Genomic DNA, 13,475 nt, shown 5'->3' with positions numbered 1-13,475 from the left:
AATAGAATAGAGTAGAGTAGAGTAGAGTAGAATAGAATAGAATAGAATAGAATAGAATAGAATAGAATAGAACTAAAAGGTTTTCATTCATTTATTTATTGTGTTATCCTGATACACAAATGAAAGAAACTCCAGCTGGCACATATCCAAATAAATAAATTAAAAAAAAAAAAAAACACAGTATTTCTCTATCCTGGCAGGTGTTTAAGCCAAGTGTGTGTGCATCTTTGTGAGTGTTGATGTGTTTCTAAGACATGTTGACAGCCTCCTCTGCAGAGCTTGTGCTTCTTCAGCTCCCAGCCTCACCATAAGCCATGGCTGGCTGAATCAGGAGTGTCACTCAGAGGTCACAGGGAGCTTGGTCCTCTGAACCGGCGGGTGTTAGCTAAAGCATCAATGCTCCCACCCCGCGAGGCTCCGCTGCCTGCTGAATCTGTGTCAAACTGCATGAACCCAATATATATCCTCTGAGGTGCAAATGAACAGAGACATCAGCTGACTGCCTGTGTTGGCCGGGGCTAATCAATGGGCCTCACACAGCTATTAAGCAGTGTAAATGACAATCGATACACATCGAGTGACCTCCTTATTGTCTGATCTGACCTTTAAGCTGCTCTTGTGTGCCCCACAGTACTTTATAATGTGACGTTAAATCATCGTTATGTGGTCAAACCTTCATATCAGCTCTGAGTCAAATGGAAGTGTAAGCTCCCAGGTCAGAGACGATCTGCAGGAAATTAGCAGAACTAAGACCCTGTACTGCAAGAAAAAGAATTGATTCCATGCTTTAGCAGAGCTGAACTGAACACAACTGAAATACTAAAACACAGAAATGTGTCCTTGGCTTGGATAGATAATATAAAAAGAAACACATTACAGACAAACTCCTAATATTAAAAAAAGAACGTATCAGAAGCATAATTAAAATACCTGCATTTAAGTAAAAGTAGAAATACTACAGTGCACAAATATTCCACTGAAGGAAAAAAAATAGTATTATAAGTACTGGCGGCATTGTACCCGTGGTGCCATTGTACGATAGCATGAGAGGTTAAAATCGCCTAGCATACCTCACAACATTTGAATACGGACATAAAATTGTGCCTAGTAGATACTCAGGTAATGTTTCTATTCATTTGGGGAGTTTGGTGGCAATCAGGCCTGTGGAGGCTGAGGAAAATCTGTACAAACGCCCTCATGTGCTGCAACATCGATCGATCGGACGGATAATGTGCATTAAGTAGTAGGATAGGATTATTGCAAAATACTACAGGAGAGGATTAGGGCCAATGGAAAAAAATATATAAAAATTTAAGGTCTAATATATTTTTTAAAATTATTATTCTGAGAAAAATGTCAGAATTCTGAGAAAAATGTCAGAATTCCGAGATTAAAGACAGAATTTTGAGATTAAAGACAGAATTCTGAGATTAAAGACAGAATTCTGAGATTAAAGTCAGAATTCTAAGTTTTTTCTGAGTATTGTATCTTTGCATGTACTTTTTTGCAAAGACTGATAAGTGCATTTGTGTGGTAATAAATTTACTAAAAAACACAAGCTAAGACCTGGTAGCTGAAGGCTGGAACTGTCCACAGTACGGAGTATGAATCAGCATGAACTGGAAATGCAGAAACATACTGTATTCCTTTATTTTATGGATTCTGTTAAATACTGATTCAGTTTACTGTGCTGCAGTATGTGGAAGGTTCTCATTCTGCTGTTATAAACCAGTTTGAAACAACAGGCGGAGAAAAGTAAGTATTTAAGAAAAAACACAAATACACATCTGTCAACAGCTGATGGATGATGATTGGAAGTTTAATGATTTTACATGTAAATTATCATTATGTTCAGTTTTGTTCTCCATTCATACTTTCATTACACTGGTCTACAAGTAAATACCTCTAGAATAAAAAGTAGTGAAGTCTGAGTTTAAGTTTGAGTCACTAATAAAGAAAAATTAGGTCACAAATGCTGATTGGCTGTAGTTTCCGAGAAAATAATGTGAAATTCTGAGAATTTTACTCCAAAGGAACATTTGCCTCAGAGTTACCAGATCTACTTTAATACACTGTCTGCACATTACAATACATTCATTTTACTGGTTCAGTTCATCTTATTTAAGTCTGGAAGATTTAGTTATTTTAACCTCGGAGGCAAATAATGTGTAAAAAGTTGTAGTGGAGTGTTATCCTCTGCTTTAACCCTTTAATGTTGGTCCTATTTTCAATATATACAGGAACAGAAAGGCAGTGGAGCAGGTCATTTATAAGAATTATACACTGTAAAAAAAAATAAATTAAAAAAAAAAAAAAAATATATATATATAATTATAATTATTATTATAATACAGAAAATAACCATCTCACAAAAATACGGTAATTTTCCATTACTAAAATAAATATTTTTGCCCTAACTTTACGTGAGATTTTGCATATTTTTTAACTTTTTAATGTTTAATAAAGAATATTTTCATGTTTTAAAACAATCAAATTACACACACACACACACACACACATATATATATATATATATATACACACACACACATACATACATATATATATATATATATATATATATATATATATATATATATATATATATATATATATATATATATATATATATATATATGTATATAATTTTCAATGAGACTAAGTTGTACAATCCACTGATAAAAACTGTATTTGGACAGTTCATCAGTGCTTATACATGTTATACATTCACAAAAACACATTTATTCAACATTTTTGTTGTGAAACCTCCTGTAATTACACAAGATATTTGTCAATTAACAAACAAGTCTTGTTAAACTTACAGAACAAATACTTCTTTTACAGTTAATTGTCGGTAATGTTAGCTAGTTTTATCTTTTTTTTTTTTTTTTTTTACAGTATTAAACTTTAAATTAACAGTTTAATCTCATAAGAAATATTTGTGAAATTACGATACATTTGCAAATGTATTTTAACTGTATTTTTCTGTGAAAAAAGAAAAAAATTCTTTTAAAAAATGGAAATTTTATGGTTATTCACAGTTACAATTTTTTCGTGTTATTTTACATTTGACATGTATAATCACAATCTATTTTTGTCATTTCATTGATATTTTCCTGTATCTTAAAAATACAGAAAGAATCTGTAAAATAAACGGTAAAAATTCTGTTAAATTACAGATTTTTTTTTTTTACAGTGTAAGGAAACATGGACTCAGCTTGTGTATTTGTGCCATACTGAGAACTAAACCCCACCTTCTTTTTCCTCATCATTAAAAGCTGAACAGGTTAAACTGATTTACATCGTCCGTTAATTGGAAGCAGATGTTTAAAAATAGGAGTTTTCCATGTTCTGACTTCAAGGAGCTCTGAAGTATAAACCAAAGGGCTTTAACGTAATATAAAAGGCTTTATTAGCATGAACATCATGTAACGCACATCAAAAACAAATAATTATTTAAACCAGATGAAGGGCCAAATAAGCATGAAGCATGAAAAGTGCAGGAATCGGATGGATTTTCCCTCCGTGCGGTGACGTCCCGTGAAATGCACATCAACCCTGCAATTAGTTAGTTACACTCCTGAACCACACACGTGCATCCTCGATCTGGTCATGGCTCTAAAGTGACACTGAGGGCCTTATGCTGACCTACATAGACTGCCATGTTTGAGTGGGAACGCTGTGTCCAGATGCCCTGAAGTCTGCTCCGGAGTGAAAAGAGGTCAGGGGTCAGGAGGAATCCATTGGGGGAAAAAAAGGGCGGTTTCACACAATCAGCCGCTGCCTCTGTGGATAAGAACAAAAAAGCAGACCTAGTTGTTTATACCATGTTTGCAGTGAGTTTGCACACACATGGGACACCGCAGGGGTGAACCGAGGGGTCCGGATCCATACGTGCAGGATGTTGTTGGCGCGAGTGTCCAACAGGGGTGACGGTGTTTGAGTGAATGGAACTGTTCATTAGGAAATAATGTGAAGACCTGACCCTGAGCACACTGCACATGTCTGATAACACTGGGTTACAAAAAAATGTTTTTTGCAAGTTGTCTAGGTTTTTTCAACTGAATTAGGACCATTTTGCACCGCTAAATCCAAAAATGACATCTGTTTTTCTCAATCAGGTCAGGTTTTTTGGCTAATTTGATTTTGAAAAATTTGATCTTGTCACAAAATTGATTACATTTTTGTGACTGTATCAGTTGATTTTTTATATAGTTCTCACCCAAAATAGGTTTTAAGAGAAAAAAAATCATTTTCTAACAGGATTCCTGTTAGGTACAATGGTGTATTCACCGCAGATGTAGCAGAATACGTCAGGCTTATTTTTGCAAGATCTTCTAGTCGAAGCCATTTCATTCACCTGTAATATTAAAAAAAACATTAATCATAAATTGGCAAAAGTAAAATGTTCAGAACTCGTTTATTGCAAGAAATATGAAAGGATTTTGTATCATATGATGTGAAAATGCCCATAAATGTAAGCAAAAATGTTAAAAAGCCAATATGTAGCATAGTTCAGAAAGTTGACCTGATTGAGCAAAATTAATGTGATTTTTGGATTCAGCACACCAAAATTATCCTAAATCAGCTCAAAAAACTTAATAAATTTATTGTTGACCAGTGTAATACACTTTAACATGAAGCCCAGTTAACGGTAGAAACATCACTATCACAACATGCACTTTAGTTTGTCTTCAGACTTTTTTTTTTTTTTTACATTCTCAGCTAAAATGTTGCAATGCTTTGTCATTTTCTTAATTACCCCGCCCCCCGAAGGGAAGACAAAGGGTATTGTTTTTGGTTTGGTTTCTTTGTTTGTTTGTTTGGTAACCCTCTAACAGCAAAACTATTGGCTGAATTCATACCGAATTTGGTTTATAGATTGCCAGTGACCCAAAATAGATCTCATTAGGAACAATAGGTCAAAGTTAAACTTTTTTATGAGTTTTTTAAATCTTTTTTTCCTCCCATATACTTATAATGGGGAAATTTTCAAATGTCTGTAGCAGCAAAACTACTGCTTGAATTCATACCAAATTGGGTTTACATATTGTCAGTGACCTGGAATAGATGCCATTACTTTTTTGGAAAAGTAGGTCAAAGTTTCAATTTTTTTAATGATTTTTTTAAATATATTTTTTCCCCCATTTACTTACAATGGGCAAAAATTCACATGTCCGTAGCAACAAAACTATTGGCTGAATTCATACCAAATTTGGGTTATGGATTGCCAGTGACCCAGAATAGATTTGATTACATTTTAGGACAAGTTGGTCAAAGTTAAAATTTTTTATCATATTTTTAAATATTTTTTTTTTCCCCATTTACTTACAACGGGCCAGGATTCACATGTCCATAGCAACAAAACTATTGGTTGAATTCACCAAATTAGGTTTATACATTGCCAGTGATCCAGAATAGATGCCGTTACATTTTGGGAAATGTAGGTCAAAATTTTAATTTTTTACGTTTGTTTTTTTTTTTTTTTATATATATGAATTATTTTCCCCCCATTTACTTATAATGGGCAAAGTCTCACATGTCCATAGCAACAAAAATATTGGTTGAAGTCATACCAAATTGGGGTTATACATTGCCAGTGATCCAGAATAGATGCCATTACCTTTTGGGAAATGTAGGTCAAAGTTTCAATTTTTTATGATTTTTTTAATATATTTTTTTCCCCATTTACTTATACTGGGCAAAGTTTCACATGTCTGTAGCAACAAAACTATTGGTTGAATTCATGCCAAATTTGGGTTATAGATTGCCAGTGACCAAGAATAGATTTGATTACATTTTGGGAAAAGCTGGTCAAAGTTCCAATATTTTACGAATTTTTAAAATCTTTTTCTTCTCCTATGTATTTATAATGGGCGGAATTCCTAATTTCTATAAAAACAACCATTTTGTTTCAATTTACTTTGAACTTGGCACAACTACAGAGGCAATTGATATGCTGACATCAGCACATGTATAGATATAATAAGCTACATTACGTCCAAGGGGCGGGGTTTGTTGTGTGTGGCACCACTTGTTTTTATTTAGCATATTTTGACATTGTACGCAATCATTTTAATCTTCTGCCTCTAATGAAGAAGAGCTTGCACTAATTCTATCAACACATGTAAATAATTGGTGTAAAATGCAGTTTGATAAGACCCAGATAAGTCCCGTTTGGACGTTCAGAGGCTCCGTAGTTACCGTGGAAACACCGTTATCTTCTACAACACTGATTCTCCAGTAAAACCCATGGAGTTTGGCAAGTGACAGTGAATGGACACACTTGTTTTTACATTCAGTTAATGATATAATTTAATGAGAAGGTCACTGTTTCATAAGTTTTCTGTTTTTGATATAATAACCCTCAAATGTAATCTTACCATGATGATTAAAATACACGATTATTAAATTACATAAAGGAAACTACCTGATTTTCACAGAGAAAATGGAAAATACACAGGATAATATTATGATAAATGGAACTAAAGGGGCTATGGGGCTTATTGTTAATTGCTGGGCTGTTCCATCCTTGGCTCTTTCTTTTCTTTGTTGGTATGTGCTTGTTGTTGGTACATAATTATTGTTGAAATATATTGTATTATAAATTATGCAGACTATCATTTAGATAGCTCCTCTGTGCAATATACACCAGTTTTCCTAATGTGTTTACTATTGGTTATTTACATTATTAGGACTCTAAACAGATGTAACTTTATCATTAAGGAAGCAGAAGTAATGTGCTATGTTGTATAAATATAAGATGGGGGTGGGATTTAATAAGTTTTCTTCTTCCCACTTCTTTTTGAGCAGTACATATTGAATTTATTTCGTTACTACTAGTGTACATGGCAATTGCTATATTGTCTTGATCACCTTCATATATTAACCCATAAAGACCCAGTGCTACTTTTGCAGCAGTTCCCAAATGAATTTTACGCTCTATTTAACCTTTCTTAAGTGATTTATCACCATTTATTATAATATTATCCCTTGTCTTTTGCGTTTCTTCAACAAAAATCTGGTATTTTCCCATATTTAATTCACTGATCATGTAGAGGTTTATAAAAGCTCAGATTAAAGTTAATTGTCATAATATGAGAAACAGACAAAAATGAAGAAAATGTGACTTTTTCATCAAAATCTATCATTAACTGAACATAAACCAAGTGTGTCCATCCACTGTCATTGATCCAACTCCATGGGTTTTACTGGTGAATTAATGTTGTAGAAGATGACAGTGTTTCCATGGTAACTACAAAGCCTCTGAACGTCCAAATGGGTCATATCTGATGACCATGAAAAGATGACAAACTGTATTTTACACCAATTATTTACATGTATTGATAGGATAAATGGATCAGTAGTTATTAAACAGTTTAGATCAGTCGATGATTTTGGTGACTAATGGGTGTTTGGGTCGTTATGGGTTAATGCAGGGGTGTCAAACTCATTTTAGTTCTGGGGCCACATACAGCCTAATATGATATAAAGTGGGCCGGACCAGTAAAATAATATAAATAACAGGATAAGAACTTATAAATAATGTCAACTCCAAAGTTTTCTCTATGTTTTTGAGTGAAAAAAGTAAAATTCCATTATGGAAGTATTTACACCTACGAACCGTACTTGAACATAACATGAACAAATATGAACAACCTGAAAATTCTTAAGAAAAAAAGTGCAATGTTAACAATAATAGGGCTAAGTTGATCATTTATACATATACATCACAACTTACAGATCCCAGTGGATCTACAAATACACAAAACATTTAGTAAGAGGCAGAATATTGGTAAAATTCCACGTTTCTCTTAAGAAATTTCAGGTTATTCACATTTTTTGTAAAAGGCTAGTTTGTAAATGTAAATATTTTTGTGTAATTTTACTCTTCTTACACTACAACAAAGAGAAAAATTTGTAGTTTTCAGTATTTATAAGTTATTCTGATAGTACTTTAACTGGTTCTGACCCACTTGAGATTGAATTGACCTAAAATGATTCTAACATCCTTGATTGTTAATATCATCAGTGTAATTTTTGCATTTTTGCATCTGGTTTTGGCCGCTGGGCTGCATGTTTGACACCTGTGGTGTAAAAGCACTGGGGGTTGGATTAAATAAGTTTACACTTCTTCCTACTCCTTTTCGACCATGCAAAATTCCGACTTGTATGTGCTTGAAGATTCTTCTGTCCATTTAAATGTTTTATTTTGTTTTGTTTTATTTTGTTTCTTTGCATGTTCAAAATAAATAAATAAATCAAAATCAAATCAATATATTAGTTCCTTGTAAGCATAAAATGTTTAGTTTTTTTTTTTTTTGCTTCTGCTCAAAACAAATAAATCAACGGAATACAGAGAGAAAAACTGATTTGGGGACTGACACAAAAGTAGCTCTGGGTCTTTATGGGTTAAGCTGGGGTGTTCTGGTCTAAATAAAACTATTATAAAAGTGGTCGTCTGTGGCGGATTCTTCTGCGTCTGTCTGCTGAACATTTGTCCAAAAACATCCATGCTCTATTTTTACGTTTTTCAGATGTTTCAGTGAGAATCTCCCCCCCCCCAGCCTTTAATAACAGCCTTGCAACACTCTGTAATTGTTCTATTATACTATCTGACCTTCAGCGGATAGTTTACATAGTTTATGCGATTCTAAAAAAAGCCAAGAACTAAAACTCTGAGGATCTGTATGATACGGTAATTTAGTGTCACATGTCTGCACATTTGTGGGAATGTTCTTCATGCTAAACCGTCCTCGCAGTCGCTCCCAATGCATCTCAATCACGTGAATGTTCTGGCAGTTGGCACCGGTTAATTTTCCACTTTCTCCTCTCCAAAGCCCCTGGCCTGACGTGCTGGCAGCCTGCACAGCCGTTGGTAACCATCCACAGAATATTACAAACTGAGATGCTGCACCCTGGCTTCCCCCTGGGGACCTAACTTGATTGCAATTTTCTATCAGCGATGGAAAAGTCTTGTGGGTTTTTGTGTTGGTGGCAAATATTGGCCAGACTGCAGAGACTTGGCACAGAAATATCAAATAAAAAAAATGGGTTGGAGGCCAAGATGCAACACAAGCCACCAGTGTTATTTATTTTAATGGTGTTTTCCTCTGTGCTGGAAAACAGATGACAGCTAACGGTACACAATGGGAGATTACCGGCATATTTTTCAAACAGTCTCAACATAATTTATTTGTTACTGTCACACAGTTTTTTTTTCATATCTTCTTGACCAAAAGGATGGTGATTTCAGCACATCTGAGGAATCTGGTCTGTGAAAACTCCTCAGACATGAACTGTGCTTCATCTGAGTCCCATTAAAGAAAACTAACCCAGATACTGTCAGTACCTGAATGCAGCACTACTGCCATCTACTGGCATATAGAGGCATACAATATGACATCAAGAGAAGAGAGGAACAAGATTTGACTCATTTTTATTAACCCATAAAGACCCAAATATCCACCGATGAGCAAAAACATCTACTGATCTAAACTGTTGATCCACTAATCCTATCAATACATGTAAATAATTGGTGCAAAATATAGTTTGTCGTCTTTTCATGGTCATCAGATACGACCCATTTGGACGTTCAGAGGCTCCATAGTTACCGTGGCAACACCTTTGTCTTCTACAACATTGATTTACCAGTAAAACCCATAGATTTTGATCAGTGACAGAGGATGGACACTGGGTTTGCAGGGTAGGGAAGCAAAATTTACAATGAACATTTAGTTGTTTTTTCTCAGCAGGCACTACATCAATTGTTTTGAAACCAAACATATATTGATGTCATAATCATACCTAACACTATTATCCATACCTTTTCAGAAACTTTTGCCCATATGAGTAATCAGGAAAGCAAACGTCAAAGAGTGTGTGGTTTTCTGAATGCACTCGTCACACCAAAGGAGATTTCAAAAATAGTTGGAGTGTCCATAAAGACTGTTTATAATGGAAAGAAGAGAATGACTATGAGCAAAACTATTACGACAAAGTCTGGAAGATACTATTAAAGAAGAATGGGAGAAGTTGTCACCCCAATATTTGAGGAACATTTGCGCAAGTTTCAGGAAGCGTGTGAAGGCAGTTATTGAGAAAGAAGGAGGACACATAGAATAAAAACATTTTCTATTATGTCAATTTTCTTGTGGCAAATAAATTCTCATGACTTTCAATAAACTAATTGGTCATACACTGTCTTTCAATCCCTGCCTCAAAATATTGTAAATTTTGCTTCCCCACTCTGTATGTTCAGTTAATGATAAATTTCATTTTAAAAAGTCATGTTTTCTTCAGATTTCTCTGTTTCTGATATAGTAAACCTCAACATTAATATGAGCTTTTATGGATATTTACATGATCAGTAAAATAAAAGGAAAATACCTGATTTATACTTTTAAATGTCAAAAGACAGAGAATAATATTAGAATAAATGGTGATAAATCAGTTAAGGATGGACAAACTTGTTTTAACATTCAGTTATTGATACAGTATATTTGCTGGAAAAGTCACTTTTTCTTCAGTTTTCTCTGTTTCTGATATAATAACCCATAACTTTATACTGGTCTATTTATGAAAATCTACAATAAATTAATTAAATATAGAAAAATACATGATTTTCACCAAACACACAAAAAAACAAACACAAAATACAGAGGATAATATCATAATGAATGATGATAAATCACTTAAGAAAAGTTACATATAGAGAAAAATACATTTGGGAACTACACAAAAGTAGGACTGGGTTTTTATGGATTAAATGTTTTGCAAAAAAATATGTTATTTGAGGCTTTTTCTGGGCTGACTTTCTAAAATTCGTCAACAGTGGTGCTACATTGGTACAGGAAAAGTCACTCTAAAAGCAAACAAATGGGAGAATTATAGCACTGAAAACATAACTTATATATATAGATAAAGCAAAAGGGCAAAAAGGGACTGTAAAACTGTAACTGTAACTACTGCTATTCAAAAGGCAAAGCAGAAAGAAAAGTGAATAAAGAAAATATGGAATATGGAAATTTAAAATGTATGTATTTGTATATTTTAGTCCCAGTTTTTTCTTTTATTTGTAAGTGAAAATGGTAAATTAATCTTTATCATCATCTGTTTTATTCTCTTTATACTGTTTTAGAACAGATTTTATTCGTTATATCTGTGTGTGTGTCTGTCCTCATAGCCCTGTACTACCTTATCATACTTTGAGATCTTATGTCTTATCATTTTTTATATTTTATCTGATAATTCAAAGGTGCAGGAATTCATTTTTTGCAGTCAAAGCCAAGGTAGTCTGGAATGATCTGCAGAAGGAACTGAGCAAGTCATCTCCATTAACTCCCCTTTTAAAACATACTTCTATCACACAGCTTCCACTTAGATCTGAGGTCTTTTATCTCATATCATCGAATATTTAATGTGTTGCCTTTGTGAAGTACTGGATCTTGAAAATGGGCTCTGTAGATAAAGATTATTATCATTGAAAAGATGAACAGAAGTCCAATCCAATTCTGAACTTTTTTCCTTTTTAATCAGTTTTCTTTTACAACCTGAGCATGTTGTGACTTGTGCATTTATATAAAAGTAAAAGGCTTTATTAGCAATGAACATCAAATTATACATATCAATGATAAATAATGAGTAAATAAAGCTAAAAATCATTGGTAACCTTATTCAACTCTAGTTTTCAACTTTGTTGCTCTATTAACCCTTTCATGTATAGTGGTCACTACAGTGGACAGTTATTCTACAGCTTTACTCTTGTATATTCATGGCTTTTGATGTTTTAGTTCCATATCAACCAACACAGTGGACACTTATGCATCATCTCATAAACTGCAATTCATACCATTATTGTAACTTTGCTGTTCTTGATTGGTTCTTGAGTGGAAATCAGTTGTTAATATTAATTTTTTGCATATTATCTCCATGAAGTGAGTAATAACTAGTATTAGAATGTTAAAATGTGAGAAAACATCAGATTAGCTGCATTAAATATAGTTTCATTTCACTGTTTTCATATCACTTGATGATATTGGGTTTTAAATACATGTTTCTTTGCTTCAAGAATAAAATTCATGGTGTAGCTGAGTTTTGTCATGCCTAAAGAGGAATAAAAACACTCAGGAAAAAAAAAATCTTGATCAAGGTTCTCATAATCATGCATGAAAGGGTTAAATCCCACATAAACATGTTTGTGGATCCTTGCTCTGTTTACGGTTTTCACTGACACTAGGGGCTGTTTTCTGACCCACATAGACACGTAGACATGTTGGAGAATAAACGCGGCATCCAAATGCCCTGTCCTAGAGAGGTCAAAGGTCAGAAAAAACAGGAAGCACAACAAATATGACTGAAAAACTGTAAGGCCTAAAGCACAGGTGTCAAACATGCGGCCCGGGGGCCAAATCTGGCTCGCCAAAGGGTCTAGTCCGGCCCTTGGGATAAATTTGTGAAATGCAAAAAGAAGACTAAAATAATAACAATCCTTTTAGTTCAGGTTCCACATTCAGAACAATTCAATCTAAAGTGGGCAGGACCAGTCAAATACTATTACAATAACATATAAATAATGACAACGTCAAATGTTTCTCTTTGTAAATGTCAATATTTTCATGTATTTACACTAAAATAAAGCATAATTTTGCAAAAAAAAATGTGAATAACCTGAAATGTCTTAAGAGAAGTAAGTACGATTATAACAATATTCTGCCTGTTACTCAATGACTGAATCATTGGCGTATTTTAATTTACAAGTCTATTCTAGGTCTGCTCCCATCCTACCGTCAGACCTACATCAGTCGGAGAACCAAAGGTGCTTATAATCTGCGTTCTCAGGATCTTTTCTTGTTGTCTGTTCCTAAAGTTAGAACTGAACGGGGGAAAAAGGCCTTCAGGTATGCGGCCCCATTCACCTGGAATGAACTACAAAAAGACCTGAAACTGAAGGATCTGGTTTCGTTGGACACTTTTAAGAGGATGCTGTGTGACTTAGAGAGGGAGACATCTGGCTGCAGATGTTTTACCTGACGCACTTTTGTCTACATTTCATGAGCACTTATTGAGTAGACTTTGGAAGGTTTGACTTGTCTATGTGCTTTTTATGTATTCGTTTTATGTACGGAAGTCTGTCTGTAACTATTTAATGTACTGCTGCCCGTCTTGGCCAGGACACTCTTGAAAAAGAGATTCTTAATCTCAATGAGGTTTTCCTGGTTAAATAAAAGGTAAAATAAATAAATAAAATAAAAAAATAAAAAAAAACGTTTTGTGTTTGTAGATCCACTGTGATCCATAAGTTATAATGAACATATGTAAATGATAAACTGAGGCAGAATATTGTTAAAATTATACTTATTTTTTCAGTTTGTTCATGTTATCACATCTGTTGAAAGGATAGTTTGTAGATGTAAACATTTTCATAATATAAATCTATTTTTTTCCCTCTAAAACATAGAGAAAAGTTTGGAGTT

The sequence above is a fragment of the Sphaeramia orbicularis genome, chromosome 5 (genome assembly GCF_902148855.1).
Source record: "Sphaeramia orbicularis chromosome 5, fSphaOr1.1, whole genome shotgun sequence".
Lineage (NCBI taxonomy): Eukaryota > Metazoa > Chordata > Actinopteri > Kurtiformes > Apogonidae > Sphaeramia > Sphaeramia orbicularis.
This window is presented reverse-complemented; position numbering follows the sequence as displayed.